This window comes from Oncorhynchus tshawytscha, linkage group LG02 (assembly GCF_018296145.1).
Source record: "Oncorhynchus tshawytscha isolate Ot180627B linkage group LG02, Otsh_v2.0, whole genome shotgun sequence".
Classification (NCBI taxonomy): domain Eukaryota; kingdom Metazoa; phylum Chordata; class Actinopteri; order Salmoniformes; family Salmonidae; genus Oncorhynchus; species Oncorhynchus tshawytscha.
Window position 1 is genome coordinate 44,219,033 of NC_056430.1, and position 17,861 is coordinate 44,236,893.

General features: G+C 43.8%; 1 non-coding gene across 1 annotated transcript; it reads left to right on the plus strand.

Moving 5' to 3' along the window:
• Positions 1 to 14,462: 14,462 nt before the first annotated feature.
• Positions 14,463 to 14,535, plus strand: trnak-uuu. The gene has a single exon. It is a non-coding gene; the product is annotated as a tRNA-Lys (tRNA).
• Positions 14,536 to 17,861: the final 3,326 nt, after the last annotated feature.

Consider the following 17,861-nt stretch of genomic DNA (forward strand, 5'->3'; position numbering starts at 1 on the left):
TGTGCGTACATACCACAACCAGAAACCATGGATTACAGGCAACATCCTCACTGAGCTAAAGGCTAGAACTGCCGCTGTCAAGGAGCGGGACTCTAACCCGGAAGCTTATAAGAAATCCCGCTATGCCCTCCGACGAACCATCAAACAGGCAAAGCATTAATACAGGGCTAAAAGCGAGTCGTACTACAAAGACTCTGACGCTCGTCGGATGTGGCAAGGCCTGCAAACTATTACAGACTACAAAGGGAAGCACAGTGACATGAGCCTACCGGACGAGCTAAACAACTTCTATGCTCGCTTCTAGGCAAATAACACTGAAACATGTATGAGAGCACCAGCTGAACTGAAGACTGATCACGCTCTCCGCAGCCGGTGTGAGTAAGACCTTTAGACAGGTCAACATTCACAAGGCCGCAGGGCCAGACAGATTCCAGGACATGTACTGCGAGCATGCGCTGACCATCTAGCAAGTGTCTTCACTGATATTTTCAACCTATCCCTGTCCAAGTATGCAATAAACAACATGTTTTAAGCAGACGATCATAGTGCTAGTGCCCAAGAACACCAAGGTAACCTGCCTAACTGACTACCGACCCGTAGCACTCACGTCTGTAGCCATGAAGTGCTTTGAAAGGATGGTCATGGCTCACATCAACACCATCATCCCAGAAACCCTAGACCCACACCAATTTGCATTCTGCATCAACGGATCCACAGCTGATGCAGTCTCTATTGCACTCCACATTGCCCTTTCCGACCTGGACAAAAGGAACACCTATGTGGGAGTGCTATTCATTGACTGCTGCTCAGTGTTCAACACCTTACTGCCCTCAAAGCTCATCAGTGAGCTAAGGACGTCCCCGGGTGGTAAGGGTAGGAAACAGCACATCCGCACGCTGATCCTCATTGTCCCGTTGGAAGGTGAACCGTCGCCCCAGTCCGAGGTCCTGAGCACTCTGGAGCAGGTTTTCATCAAGGAACTCACCCCACAGTGACAGTGTATACATACCACAACCAGAAACCATGGATTTCAAATCAAATCAAATAAAAAAAAATGATATAGCCCTTCGTACATCAGCTGATATCTCAAAGTGCTAAACAGAAACCCAGCCTAAAACCCCAAACAGCAAGCAATGCAGGTGTAGAAGCACGGTGGCTAGGAAAAACTCCCTAAAAAGGCCAAAACCTAGGAAGAAACCTAGAGAGGAACCAGGCTATGTGGGGTGGCCAGTCCTCTTCTGGCTGTGCCGGGTGGAGATTATAACAGAACATGGCCAAGATGTTCAAATGTTCATAAATGACCAGCATGGTCCAATAATAATAAGGCAGTACAGTTGAAACTGGAGCAGCAGCACGGCCAGGTGGACTGGGGACAGCAAGGAGTCATCATGTCAGGTAGTCCTGAGGCATGGTCCTAGGGCTCAGGTCCTCCGAGAGAGAGAAAGAAAGAAAGAGAGAAAGAGAGAATTAGAGAGAGCACACTTAAATTCACACAGGACACCGAATAGGACAGGAGAAGTACTCCAGATATAACAAACTGACCCTAGCCCCCCGACACATAAACTACTGCAGCATAAATACTGGAGGCTGAGACAGGAGGGGTCAGGAGACACTGTGGCCCCATCCGAGGACACCCCCGGACAGGGCCAAACAGGAAGGATATAACCCCACCCACTTTGCCAAAGCACAGCCCCCATTACAGGCAGCATCCGCACTGAGCTGAAGGGTGGAGCGGCCGCTTTCAAGGTGTGGGACTTTAACCCAGAAGCTTACAAGAAATCCTTCTATGCCCTGCAACAAACAGGAAAATCGGCAATACATGGCTAAGATTGAATCATACTACACCGGCTCCAGCGCTCGTCGGATGTGGCAGGACTTGCAAACTATTACAGACTACAAAAGGAAGAACAGCCGCGAGATGAACAGTGACACGAGCCTACCAGACGAGCTAAATCACTTCAATGCTCACGTCGAGGCAAGTAACACTGAGGCATGCATGAGAGCATCAGCTGTTCCGGACAACTGTGTGATCACGTTCTCCATAGCCGACGTGAGTAAGACCTTTAAATAGGTCAACATTCATAAGGCTGCGGGGCCAGACGGATTACAAGGACGTGTGCTCCGAGCATGTGATGACCAACTGTCAGGTGTCTTCACTGACATTTTCAACATGTTCCTGATTGAGTCTGTAATACCAACATGTTTCAAGCAGACCACCATACTCCCTGTGCCCAAGAACACAAAGGCAACCTGCCTAAATGACTACAGACCCGTAGCACTCACGTCCGTAGCCATGAAGAGCTTTTAAAGGTTGGTAATGGCCAACATCAACACCATTATCCCAGAAACCCTAGACTCATTCCAATTTGTATACCCCCCCAAACAGATCCACAGATGATGCAATCTCTATTGCACTCAACACTTTTGGAAAGGAACACTTGTGAGAATGCTATTCATTGACAACAGCTCAATGTTCAACACCATGGTACCCTCAAAGCTCATCACTAAGCTAAGGACCCTGGGACTAAACACCACCCTCTGCAACTGGATCCTGGACTTCCTGACGGACTGCCCCCAGGTGGTGAGGAAGGATATCAACACATCTGACACGCTGATCCTCAACACTGGAGCTCCCCAGGGGTGCATGCTCAGTCCCCTCCTGTAATCCCTGTTCACTCATGACTGCATGGCCAGGCACGACTCCAACACCATCATTAAGTTTGCAGACGACAGAACAGTGGTAGGCCTGATCACCAATGACAAGAGAGCCCATAGGGAGGAGGTCAGAGACCTGGCCGGGTGGTGCCAGAATAACAACCTATCCCTCAACGTAACCAAGACTAAGGAGATGATTGTGGACTACAGGAAAAGGAGGACTGAGCACGCCCACATTCTCATCGACGGGGCTGTAGTGGAGCAGGTTGAGAGCTTCAAGTTTCTCGGTGTCCACATCAACAACAAACTAGAATGGTCCAAACACACCAAGACAGTCGTGAAGAGGGCACGACAAAGCTTATTCCCCCTCAGGAAACTAAAAAGATTTGGCATGGGTCCTGAGATCCTCAAAAGGTTCTACACCTGCAACTTCGAGAGCATCCTGACTGATTGCGTCACTGCCTGGTATGGCAATTGCTCGGCCTCTGACCCCAAGGCACTACAGAGGGTAGTGCGTATGGCCCAGTACATCACTGCGGCTAAACTGCCTACCATCCAGGACCTCTACACCAGGCGGTGTCAGAGGAAGGCCCTAAAAAATGTCAAAGACCCCAGCCACCCCAGTCAGACTTCTCTCTACTATCACATTGCAAGCGGTACAGGAGTGCCAAGTCTAGGACAAAAAGGCTTCTCAACAGTTTTTACCCTCAAGCCATAAGACTCCTGAACAGGTAATTAAATGGCTACCTAGACTATTTGGATTGTGTACCCCCCAACCCCCTTTTTTATGCTGCTGCTACTGTTTATCATGTATGCATAGTCACTTTAACTATACATTCATGTACATACGACCTCAATTGGGCCAACCAACCAGTGCTCCCGCACATTGTCTAACCGGGCTATCTGCATTGTCCCACCCACCACCAACTCCTCTTTTACACTACTGCTTCTCTGTTCATCATATATGCATAGTCACTTTAACCATATCTACATGTACATACTACCTCATGTCATGATGTTGCCCTCTTTGGGTACAGTAAGCCCCATCCCCCTCTCCCTGCCCCCCTTGCCTCCTTCAACTAGGCTGCTGTGGTCAGAGAGAGGTCATAAATTCCTGAGGAGGGGATCTCCTCATGGCCACACAGTATAGAGATAGTGTGAAGTTTCATAGAGAACAAAGGAATTTCTTCCACCTCACAGAACTTGAGGTCCGAACAACGTTTACGTTCCGGAGAAGGTATAAAAGATTGGTGAAGAATCCAGCTACGAACTGGTCCGTTTGTTACAACTTGGGGAAGCTCATGGGAGACGGTGCGGCCACATTAACATAACGCTGTTTATATAATAGCCTCTGATATGAGGTTTACATCTAATTGTTGTATAAGATGAATGAGTGAGTATGATACTCTTTGTAGAATTGTGTAATGTGATATTGGACTGTTCAATGAAGGAAACTCCAATTCCCTTTTGAGTTGAACTAAATCAGAGGACCGTCAATGAGCCCAGTTAGGGTCAGGCATCCTGGGACAGCCCCTTTTCTGCAATTCCGAATAAAACCCCAATCTTGAGAATTCCTCAAGTAGACCATGTTTCTTTCAATCCCAGGACGACGAAGGTTGCAGACCATTGCTGAATCTTTTAACAATACCATGTGGTTAAACTCTTAGACTATCGATACCGACAGAATAAGAACAAGTATTTGATATTAATTACTAGTCTGCAGCTAGTAATTCGGTATCATTGAACACGAAGAACGACAAACGCCGAAACATCCATTCTACAACATGAATGAATGTCACTCTGAACTATCCACTATAACCACGACAGAGAGACGGACAACTCTACAAAAGAAACAAACTTTAACAGATATCAAGACGACACACTGAGCGTAAATATATATATTGATTGCAATTGTTCCCGAATGAGTGAGCGGTCATTTGTAAAGGATTAGCATTTCAATTGTTATAATTATTAACTCTGTAGTGACTTCTTTAGTTGACCCCCACTTCTCCTTTGTCTAACTTGCCTCCATGCCGGTTTAGCCCACTAGGGCACATTCTCCTATCATTTCTTGTAACCATATTTACTTTGTTTATGTATTTCTGTGAATTACTTAATTGTCTTAAATAATGTATTTATTAACTGATGTATGGATGACTCATAGTGAAGACTGGGTTCGTGTAGATAACCAACAATTTACGACGTTTGGAATGAGACGTGAGGTAAAGTAAATAATTAATTAATCACAAGACTATTTGATCAGATATAAAATATCTGAAAAGTTATTTTAGGAAATTATAACTTTGTAATCTGAATATTTTCCTTGGTGATCCGACTTCCGAGTTACAGTTACATGATTAATCAGTTTAATCGCGTAATACTAATTATAGAGAATCTTTGATAAAAACTAAAAGTCTTCATTTAAGGTTTAAAACAAAAATATCAAAAACAACTATCGCTGGATTGAAACTTGCAACCTTTGGAATCAGATGACCCGTCCACAACGCCGCAGCAAAACCGAAATCTACTTGAAGCTAACAGCTCTCACTGTTGCCCCTAGTGGCCGGGTTCCACGTCATCTCCCGACGTCATCAGACATGGATGAATATGATTGATGATTTGAGTGATTTGAATATCGTTTGATATCTATATAGCTCCTTTTTTAAAAACTTTTGTTGAAACAAATTCACGATCAAAGAAATACATCTACTTTCCACTGCACTTCACCAGGGGGAATACTTTTTTCTCTCTCTCTCGTCCTTTCCTTTTCCCCCTTTCGCCCACTCCAACTCAATCTATATCCCAACCCTGCTCTCTCTCCCTCTTCCTCCACCACTCTTTCCCTCATATAATCTAGTGTCATACGAGGGAACTTACCTACTCCCTCAGATGAGTATTGTGAATTTAACGCAAATAAGTTTTGTTTCATTCTCTGCATATCTCCCTCTGCATCTCCCCCTCTCTTGATCTTCCTTTTTCTATTTCTCTCCCCTTCTCCCTTTCACTCTCCCTCTGTCCGCTCCTGTGCTTTGTTATTGATTGTAAATGTGCTTGAACACACCCACTCATCCTCCCACGCACCTTCCAGCAGTGTAGCAGTCTTCCTTTCCCTCTCTTTTCCTCTTCTCTCTCTTAATCTGTCTCTGTTGCTCTCATACACCATCCACTCTTTCTTTATATTCTCTCCCTATACCATTCCCCTCTCTCTTACGCTCTTCCTCCCCCTCTCTCCTTTCTTCTCTCTCTCGACTGGGGACATTGATACAAGTGAGCACTGCAGAATTAATGTCTACTTTGAAGTTCCATCATTCGACATAGTGCCTGTGATATCCACAATATCCCAGCAAATAACTACACATGCTGACACATTCAACCACTACTCAAATACATTGCAACATTTCAATCCCATTTTGCAAATGTTTGTGATTTATTTTATGGAAATTGATGGCGTAAAGGTATCACTCATTCCAAGGCTACAGGTTTTTATATTTTCCTTTCAATAAAGACCTAGACAACCAGGTGAGGGGAGCGCTTTACTAATTAGTTACCTTAAATCAATCAAGTACAAGGTAGGAGCGAAAACCCAGACACTCGGCCAGCCGTGGAATGAGTTTGTCACATACAGTTTTTTCCAACTGCTTATATACCTTTTCAAAACTGTCTCCCTTTTTCAAAACTCTACACACAATTCCCAAAACTGCACACACGAAATGCAAAATGCCTCACATCTCCTTAAAAATGTAACACTGCATTCAAAATGCCATAAACACATGTCAGAATGAAGCATTTGCATCAAATGGCAAAACACTTCTTTCATAATAGTACATTTTTGGATATACCATGTAAACACGGTTGTTCTAAGACTTCTAATTCCTTTGTCTGTAGAAAAGCAATGGAACGGGAGCTACCTCGCACGTGAACGAGCGTCACAAGCCTGTGGCACTCTGCCAGACCACTGACTCAAAGACCACTTATGAGCACCTCCTTTACAGTAGGAGCCTCAAACAAGTTTCTAAAGATGGTTGACATCTAGTGGAAGTATTAGGAAGTGCAACATGACCAATATCCCACTGTATCTTCAATAGGGAATGAGTTGAAAATCGACCAACCTCAGATTTCCCACTTCCTGGTTGGATTTTTTCTCAGATCTTTGCCTGCCATATGAGTTCTGTTATACTCACAGACATCATTCAAACAGTTTTAGAAACTTCAGAGTGTTTTCTATCCAAATATACTAATAATCTGCATATATTATCATCTGGGACTGAGGAGCAGGCAGTTTACTCTGGGCACCTCTGGGCACCTTATTCATCCAAGCTACTCAATACTGCCCCAAGCCATAAGAAGTTTTTAAACACGTGAATTGATTTCTAGGCAATACAGTTTAGGCAGTGAATGCAGTGTGTGTGTGTATTGTGATTGTTGCATAGTGGGTGAGGGCTCCAAGGGAGGGTTGAGACTGGGGGCTGGGTGGTCAGAGATGAGGGAGTCTCTCCCAACAGGATGTTTTCTTGGCAAACAGAAAGAGACTGGCCTCAGCTCTATTTGCACTGTGCCTCAAGTCATCTATCATATATAGTACCTTTCAAACCAATACATTTATCAGCAACTTTAGCATGCCTGCAACGTTTTGCCAACTTCTCTTTATTTTCTGCCAAGCGACCTATTCATGATTGCGGTAAAGTTCTGCTTACAGCTTAGTATAAATGTAGCTGTAATGCTGAAGCTGCATTGGCACGCACTATGCCCTTATGCTCTTGATGGTTGCTAGGCAGCAGCCGTTACTAGGCTGCTACCATCCTCCTGACAATTCGAAGCATTGCGAGGCATGTCACTTTGCCCATCTCTTCGCATAGCAGACCACTAAGCATGCACTGTTTTCTTAATCGCAACTTGATGGATCTATAAAGAACTACTGTGGGAATGAACATCACTGAATGATTAAATTATAGGAATAAAATAGGTTAATAATTAAATTGAAGGCATGTATCAAATTGTTGATTACTAAAACTTCCAGTGGGTCAAGTAGATGATAATTTCAGCACCGTTTTGATTGGGACAACGCCATCATGCTGATTTGAGACAAGCGTGTTTTCACTGAATCTGCATTTGGATATTGGTTATAGGCTGCAATTAGGCTGAGAAAATGTTAGCTAAGTTGAGGTGAGTGAGTGTATGCTCATGATCATCTTGTCTAGTTGGCTCATTTATTTTATTATTTTATAACTAATCTGAAATGTTGCCAGTATGTTATATAGCTTAATTAACAAGTGGATTATTTTGCTCTTCACTCGCAGTCGCTTAATAACCAATGTCTACTCCCAACCAAAAGTCTGTGACTTGCCTGATCAATCAATGTGATTTTGTTTCACCGAGTCTCCGTCTGTGTATTTGGTTAATTGGTCTCTTGCTGGGCAAATAAGTAGAGGTGGTAGGCCTATAGCTAATCTATTTGTTTTCTCATCTATCACTGCTCAGAAACATTTAGCATGCAATAATGTAGCCTAAATCATTTGTAGGTCTATTATTTTGCTTGATCACGTATAGGCAACTGTGAAAGCCTGCGACAGGTTGTGAAATATGAACACAATACTCACATGCTTTTGAAAATATAGATTGCTATTATTTTCTAACGGTATCATGATGAAGGTACTCTCAATGCGAGACCCTACGCCTGCTCCCTAACAAAGCAGAGTTGGCCTAAGGGTAGGAAAGAGATGAAACGTCGATCAAAATGGCATCTGCTTGGGTGGTAGGTTAGCCTAGTGGTTAGAGAATTTGGCCAGTAATTAAAAGTTGGTGGTTCAAATCCCTGAGCTGATACTGCTTTTTTTTTTGTTGAGCAGAGCACTTAACCCTAATTGCTCCTGTAAGTTGCTCTGGATAAGAGCATCTGCTAAATGTTTTAAAATACAGTGCTTTTGTTATATGACAGCGGTTCCACACTTTAATTTTTTATTCTGTTATTTTCCATTATATTATTAGTATAAAATATGTGTATGTTGACTCTGATCAAGGTAAGTGTGTCTTGTCTGTTTAATGAACAAAACAAAAAACAATTGATTTCATTTGCATGGTGCAGCCACGTAGGCTGCATAGACCAGTAACATAATTACACTGAAATTATGTTATTCTACTCTTTTGAAAATGTTATTAGTCTTATAATGTTTCTTAGGACCTGACTAAAAGAACGAATATTTGGATTTCTTTATGATGGTGTATATTCACTGAATTTGTACAAATAAAAGCTCAGCCAGATCGGCTCACACCTACTCACACTCCTAAATGTGCCGGCATGTGCACCGGAGGTTTAAAAGGCTTATCCCGGCAAGAATGTGGTCAAAATGGGACTGTAAGAATTGGGTTCTTTAAAACATTGGCAGCTTTTGAAAATAGATTTTTTACAGACAACATACCATGAATCCTATGTGAAATAAGTAATACACTGAATCATAAATGGCCCATGCCTGTTCCCGTCAAAGTGGGGCCAAGTACAACAATGGCATATAGGGCCATTGGGGAGAATGTGGACAGAATCACAGAATCCAGACTTTAAACTGGAATTAAACAACATTAATTGATGTTCAACAGTTTTGAAAATGTATTAATTTGCCCAAGTTAATCCTAAAATGTTAAACAAAATGCATCACTGATTTGCATTGTCCTGCAACTTTCTGAAACGGCACAGGAATGACCATGTGTCTGTGTGTATGTCTACACTTCGTGTAGCCGTTAGTGAAGATGCTAATGCTAACCTTCTTCTGGAAGAGATGGAAAGTATTTCACCCAAAACCTTCTCAATATGTGCGTATACTGTATGTGTGGGAGGGTAGGGGCTAGCTTGGCATTGTAATTTTCAGAGGGAGGCTCGACTCAATTATCTGATGGCTCTGTGCAAGCTGGAGCACAGAAAGCAGTATGGATCAGAGGTCTTCACGGATCCACCTGTACCTGAATACCCGAGACCCAATCGGGGATTCAAGCGGGTCTGGATTCATAATGTGAAATAATATCACTGGTCTGCGTCATATCTGATCTGATTGTCACAGCTCTCAGGTATGTGCAATTTTAACTGACTTGTCCGAAGGGGCCCGTGCAGTAGAGAGAGACATTTTATAATTTATGCTGCTGCTGTTGCTTTTGCACACTTAACGCGTGTAGATTGTTGTTGTTGTTGGCCAATCGTAAGTTATCAAAGCGGCAATTGGCTACAGTTAGGAGATACAGTATCTAATCAATAAAAGATGGAATTATAATTACTGAATAAAAAGATACAAGGAAAAGGAGTACCTACAACGACCAAGTGTCACACCCTGATCTGTTTCACCTGTCTTTGTGATTGTCTTTGCCCATCTCCAGATGTCACCTGTGTTCCCCTGTGCTCCCTGTTTGTCTGTTGCCAGTTTGTTTTGTCAAGTCAACCAGCGTGTTTTTCCACCCTCCTGTTTTTTCCTTGTCTCTGTTTTGCTAGTCCTCCTGGTTTTTGACCCTTGCCTGCCTTGACTCTGAAGCCATCTGCCTGACCATACTGCCTGCCCTGGCCTCGAGCCTGCCTGCCACTCTGTAACACCTGGACTCTTACCTGGTTTATGATCTTTTTCCTGTCCACAACTATTCTCTTGCCTGCCCCTTGGATTATAATGCATATCAGTGACTCGAACCATCTGCCTCCCGTGTCTGCATCTGGGTCTCGCCCTGTGCCCTTATACCAAGATCCAACAGGTAGGCTGCTATTCTGAATGGACTTGTTGTTATTTGTAACTATAGGATGAGAAAGCACACGCACTGGTTAGCACACCCTAACCTTAGCTAGCTCTTCCTGGTTTGATGATAAATAACATAGCTGTGGCAGCTATTAGTGTACTGTAGTGTGAATCGGCTTGGTTGGTTGCTGTCTCTCCCTCGCTCCTCCTATCACAGTATGGCCCCTCCCCGCCTACTAGAGTCACCCCTCTCTCTACCTCTGGAGCTGTATCAACTCTGGTTAATAAAGTAGCTTGAAAAATTACTTTTCTGCTGCTTCCCTCACTTGGATTGGATCAAACCGGATCTGGATCCAACCAAGTCTATACAGAACGGATCTATTTTTCCTCGGGTCCGTTTGTAACGGGTCTCTATACGCATTCATGCATATTGAGTCCAGGTGAGAAAGCCCCAGGTCCATTTCAGATTGGTTCCAACTTTTTGAACCTCTGGATACATCTCCGCACACACACACACACACACACACACACACGTGTGCACACAGCACACACACACATGCAGGACTGAGTACACTCCCGCACATAATTCACCTATGCACTGCCGTATGCTCCCTTGCATATTCGCCCTTTCTTCCCTCCATCCCTCCATCTTTCCCTCCATCTCTCTTCCGGAAATGAGTGGGTGGGAGTCCCCGGGTCCTCAGAGTGCAGCGATTGATGGACGAGGAGTGCAGAAATCGATGGACGAGCAGAGACAACAAGGTCACCTTCACACAGAGAGAGACAGATGGGGAGAGGGAGGGATGAAAGGAGGAGAGAGGACTGTGATAGAGTGGGAGGGGAAGCAGAAAGAGGGAATGAGATTGAGAAACATGAGTCAGGGTTGAAGAGAGAGGGGAATAGTGCTGGCTATATGGAACTAAAGGAGAGAAAAGAGAGAGCTGTGACAGAAGGGAGTGTAGAAGAGAGTGACAAATGGGGGAGAGAGGGCAGAGAGTGTGAGGAGGGGAAGTTGGAAAGAGGAAGAAGGAAAGAGGGTGAGAAAATGAACATAGAGAGAGCAGGCAGTGGTAGGGCTGGAGTTTATATTCCTTAAGGCTACACAGAAAGATTTGTGTGGTGATTGTTTACAGCCCGCCTCGTCTTTCTCTCCCTCCTCCGCTTTCTCACACCACCGTTTTATGTTCCAATTAGTCACTGATGTTTAGGCTTCAAACACCCCCCACATCCCCCTACCCACACATGAGTGTGTTTTGTGTTTGAGTGTGTGTATGTGTGTTTTTAGGAGGAGGGGAAGAGAGAGCAATGCTTTTTCACACATTATTTATTCATCAGGTGAGTCATGAGCAGTGCCTGAGAGAGAGGTTACAGAAGTGTCAAACTAGGAAGAGAGAGACAGAGAGAGTGACAAAGAGAGAAAGCGAAAGAAATAGGGAGGAGGGAAAGAGGGGTAGACGGGGGATGAAGTGAAGGAGAGAGGGGAAGTGGTCGAACAAGGAGAGAGAGGGCAGGGGAGAGAGTCAAAAATAATTGAACGTGTGTGTGTGTGTGTGTGTGTGTGTGTGTGTGTGTGTGTGTGTGTGTGTGTGTGTGTGTGTGTGTGTGTGAGAGAGAGAGAGAGAGAGAGAGAGAGAGAGAGAGAGAGAGTTGAGCTCATCCACATGGTATAGGCTGAGAATAGCTGGTGGGTTTTAGTCACCCACTCTGTGACCTAAGGTCTTTGAGGGTCAGATAATCTCCTAGACTCATTGATTTAGCATCTCAGAACAGATCATATTGACTTATCTTGCGTCATTGAGTTAGCATGAACAGGTCTGAGAGCAACTCTTAGTCTGGTCAGATTTAACCATTGTGGCTGTGCTAGACACAAATACCTGCTTGGCTTTATTACAGATCTTCTGTAATCAAGAGGACATTAATGAAAACTAGCAAGTGACTTATCAGATGTACTGAAACCCAGTGTTCTCCTCATCTATACTATATCCTCAACCACACAGGCAACAAGCAGTTATATCTGTTTCAATGTTGTATGGATGAATAGACACACTGTAACAAGCATCAGTGCACTTACCCTCCCACACACACATCCCACCTACGCATGCACAAACACATTGATACATACCCTGGAACGATAAAACAGATATGTCTTTAAAGTGTGTGTAAATGTTAAATTATAGATATGTGAAAGTCACCGTGTAGCAACCACCTACAGTACGCAAACAAATTGTTTTTAAAATAAATGTTTCACAGGTGACCATTTACTCTGCTTGGCCAGTTGAGTTGTTGGGCAGAGGAGGAGAAAGGGGAGGAAGAACACAACATAAAATAATAAACGGTAGGATTTATAAAGAAGAGATCAGAATAAAATGCCAAGAATGCCTTTCTTCAAGGTTCAGTGTGATGATCAGACACAGTATACTCGTCTATTAATGAAATATTTCCAAAGGTAGCCTACATACACAATATGTAGTCTGGGTAGGCTACCAGTATTTTTAGCTAACATTCAAATCAAATCAAAGTTTATTTGTCACGTGCGCCGAATACAACAGGTGTAGACCTTACAGTGAAATGCTTACTTACAGGCTCTAACCAACAGCGCAAAAAAAGGTATTAGGTGAACAATAGGTAGGTAAAGAAATAAAAACAACAGTAAAAAGCCAGTGAAAAATAACAAAAAAGTAGCCACATTTCTTCAATCTACTGAGACTGTTGCGCCTTCTTCACGACACTGTCTGTGTGGGTGGACCATTTCAGTTTGTCGTTGATGTGTACACCGAGGAACTTAAAACGTTCCACTTTCTCCACGGCTGTCCCTTCGATATGGATAGGGGAGTGCTCCCTCTGCTGTTCCCTGAGGTCCACAATCATCTCCTTTGTTTTTTTGATGTTGAGTGGGAGGTTGTTTTCAAGACACCACACTCCGAGTGCCCTCACCTCCTCCCTGTAGGCTGTCTCGTCGTTGTTGGTAATCAAGCCCACTACTGTTGTATCGTCTGCACACTTGGTTATTGAGTTGGAGGCGCGCATGGCCACGCAGTCGTGGGTGAACAGGGAGTACAGGAGGGGGCTGAGCATGCACCCTAGTGGGGCCACAGTGTTGAGGGTCAGTGAGGGGGTGATGTTTCCTAACCTTCACCACCTGGGGGCGGCCCATCATAAAGTCCAGGACCCAATAGCACAGGGTGCCAACTTGATGATTAGCTTGGAGGGTACTATGGTGTTGAATGCTGAGCTGTAGTCAATGAACAGTATTCTTACATAGGTATTCCTCTTTTCCAGATGGGATAGGGCAGTATGATGGCGATTGCATCGTCTGTTAGGGTAGTATGCAAACTGAAGTGGGTCTAGGATGGCCGGTAAGGTGGAGGTGATATGATCCTTCACTAGTCTCTCAAAGCACTTCATGATGACAGAAGTAAGTGCTACTGGGTGGTAGTCATTTAGTTCAGTTACCTTTGCCTTCATGGGTACAGGAACAATGGTGGCCATCTTGAAGCATGTGGGGACAGCAGACTGGGATAGTGAGCGATTTAATATTGAAACACACCAGCCAGCTAGTCTGCGCATGTTCTGAGGACGCGGCAAGGGATGTCATCTGGGCCAGCAGCCTTGCGAGGGTTAACACATTTAATCTGAGGGTCCGGGGTTCAAGTCCCTGTTTGGGCGTTGCTTTAATGTTCACCTTCCATCAGTGTCTTTCTATACTTGCATTTTCTATGACTTTCCTTGACATGTTCACCTGTGGACAATACACTCCCAGAGCCAAAATAACATTGGCTTGGTTGTTTTCGTGAGAGATTGATACTTGTGCTGATTCATTGACTTCGCTGTGTAAAGAAGGCAGAGATTGCACACATAAAAACCCTGACAATTACATTATTTGAACACACAACCTTCTGATCTGGAGTGAGACACTCTACCATTGTGCCACAAGGTCTTGTACAAAATGTTTCTTTGGAGGGGATGGTTAGTTCAGATTTCATTGACTGTATCATTTGGAATGAAGGCCTGGTTCTCTGGGGAAATGTACCATCTGACAATGCCCCCTCGTCAGCACATGCCTATGCCCAGCAGGTTAGGTTTATGAAAATAAAAAAATGAGGAACCTGGGTAGCTCAGTTGGTAGAGCATCAGACTTTTAATCTGAGGGTCCAGGGTTCTAGTCTCTGTTTGGGTGGTGCATTCATTTTCACCTTTCTTCAGTCGGCTGTCTTTCTATACTTGCGTTTTCTATGACGTTCTCCTGTGGACAATACACTCCCAGAGCCAAAATAGCTTAGTCTGAAGACTAGGATTTTTAATCTGAACCTCCAGGTTTAAATGTTTTAGTCATGTCGGCCACGGAGAAGGAGGTGGGGGGGGCAAAGTTCTTGTTAGAGGGCCATGATGGTGGCACTGTATTATCCTCAAAGCGGGCAAAGACGGTGTTTAGTTTGTCTGGAAAAGTGACGCCGGTGTCCGTGACGTGGCTGGTTTTCTTTTTGTAGTCCGTGATTTCCTGTAGACCCTGCCATATACGTCTCATGTCTGAGCCTTTGAATTGCGACTCTAATTTGTCCCTGTACCGGCATTTCGCTTGTTTGATTGTCTTGTGGAGGGAATAACTACCGTAATTTCCGGACTATAAGCCGCTACTTTATTCCCACGCTTTGAACCTCGCGGTTTATACAATGACGTGGCTAATTTATGGATTTTTCCCGCTTTCACAAGATTCATGCCGCCAAAAACTGAGCACCGTCACATAATGTGACGTAAATCGAGCGCGCTCAAACTTCCCATCATTCTGATTACGGTAGTAATTTTGTCACCCTCATCATGGCAAAGACACAGAGAAATGCATATGATGCAGCTTTCAAGTTGAAGGCGATTGATCTGGCTGTTGGAAAATGAAATAGAGCTGCTGCATGGGAGCTTGGCCTTAATGAGTCGATGATAAGACGTTGGAAACAGCAGCGTGAGGAACTGACTCAGTGCAAAAAGACAACAAAAGCTTTCAGAGGGAAGAAAAGCAGATGGCCCAAAGTATTTGCAGCCACTCGACATCAGTGTAGATCGTGTATTTAAGGTGGCGCTCCTTGTTCAGTGGGAGGCTTGGATGACAAGTGGGGAGAAATCCTTCACTAAAACATGCGAAGAGCAACTTATGGTCTAGTCTGCCAGTGGGTCCTGACAGCGTGGAGCATTGTCAAAAAATCCACTATCATCAACGGGTTTCGAAAGGCTGGACTGCTGCGTGTTGAAGGGGCAGCATGAGCTCAGCGGGGTATTTGCCTCCGGATAAAAGTGACGAGAGCGACAATGAAAACGATCCAACATCGGATGAAGCAATTCTGAAGCTATTCAACTCCGACACCGAAGGAGATGACTTCAGTGGTTTCAGTGCACAGGGGAGGAAGATAGTGACCAAGTTCATGTGTTTCAATATACCGGTAGGCACCTGCGGCTTATAGACATGTGCGGATTATTTATGTACAAAATACATATTTTTTAATAATTCAGTGGGTGCGGTTTATATTCAGGTGCGCTTAATAGTCCAGCAATTACGGTACACTGTTTATATTCAGGCATATTCCTAGACTTCTTTCCGTGGTTAAATGTGGTGGTTTGCGCTTTCAGTTTTGTGCGAATGCCGCCATCCATCCACGGTTTCTGTTTAGGGTAGGTCTTAATAGTCACAGGTACAACATCACCAATGCACTTCCTTATAAATTCACTCGCTAGGTCAATGTAATTATCTGAGGCTGACCGGAACATATCCCAATCCGCATGATCAAAACAATCTTGAAGCATGGATTCCGATTGGTCAGACCAGTGTGGAATGGTTCTAGTTACTGGTACATCCTGTTTGAATTTCTGCCTATAAGACAGTAGGAGAAAGATGGAGTCATGGTCGGATTTGCCAAAGGAAGGGCAGGGGAGGGTTTTGTATGCATCGCGGAAGTTAGAGTAGCAGTGGTTGAGTATATTACCCCTGCGTGTACTGCAATCAACATGCTTATAGATTTTAGGTAGCCTTGTTCTCAAATTTGCTTTGTTAAAATCCCCATCTACAGCCTCAGGATATATGGTTTCCAGTTTACATAGAGTCGTAAAGTTCCTTTAGGGCCACCGTGGGGTCTGCTTGAGGGGGAATGTACACAGCTGTGATGATAACTGACCAGAATTCTCTTGGAAGGTAATATGGCCGGCATTTGATTGTGAGGAATGCTAATCTAAATGTTTTGTTCGCATTGTAATGTGTCTTATGTTAACGCTGTGTCCTTTTCTTTAGGCTAAGCTACTTGCTACACAGGCTACAATGGGATTCTATGAATACTCAACGCACAATGTAACTAACATTATAGCAATAACTACACATTCCAGCTATAACAATAACACCAATAATAAATACAAATATCCAATGTTCCTACTTTACAAGTAATGTCCAGAAGCAATAAGGCCATCCCTTGCTCAAATGAGTCTTCTACCAAAACAATTCCATGCCCTGAACAGCAACTAGTAGCCATGTTGAGGTTCAAGCATTTCTGTGGGGGATGGGCAGTGCTGCTTATGTGTATATATGACTCAAATCTGGACGTGAAAGAAATGCACACCTTTTTAGGCGAGGTGCTGGCTAGCGGAGTAGAACACTTGAAACAGAAAAGCAGAGCCGCACACTCTAGGAGCTCAGATGCAATAATGTAATAACCTAATAACCAATGTTTCGACAGACAAGCTGTCTTCATCAGGGTATAATGACAAACATTGCGGGTCACTAGTTCATAGAGTGTCAAAGGACACACTCAGGTGTCTGTAATCATGGCTGGGTGTGGCCTGAAATCATTGGTTAATTCCTAGATATAAAAATAACATACAAAAAAAACATGAATGATAGCGTTCGATCGTAGATACAATTTGGCTACATAGGCCTACAAATATTTACAATGAATAGCAAAATCACGATAATCACAAGAATGGCTTCAGATCAAAGTCTATGTTGAGACAGAAGGGAGCAAAGGTCTTTAAATTAAAGATCCAGGCAGCTTCTTGTTTTAACATTAAATTGTTGAGGTCACCTCCTCTCCTAGGGAGGGTGACATGTTTGATGTCGATATAACATAGGGATGAAATCGAGTGGTTCGTTCCAAAAAGTGAGCCGCAAATGGGTTAGTCAAGTTCTTGCAGCTGATAGTGCTATGATGCTCCAAGATTCACACTTTACCACAAGGACAAGTTATACGATAAATAACTGCCTTAGTGGAGCACGTGATAACTTTGATTGGGATCTGTTTCCCTGTTTGGGGGTATTTGATGGATCTACATTTGTAAGTGCCATTGCATTGAGCGCAGTCGTTGCGCTTGTAGTTTCCATCTGGTAGATGTGCAAATAGATGTTGAGAAGGGATATTTTGGGGGTGGTAAATCCGAGTTTAGCAATTGATCTCTCAGATTTCTGCCCCGCTTGAATACGACAAACACATTACTGATATTGTCATCAGATCTTAGAATGTGCCAAAGTTTGTG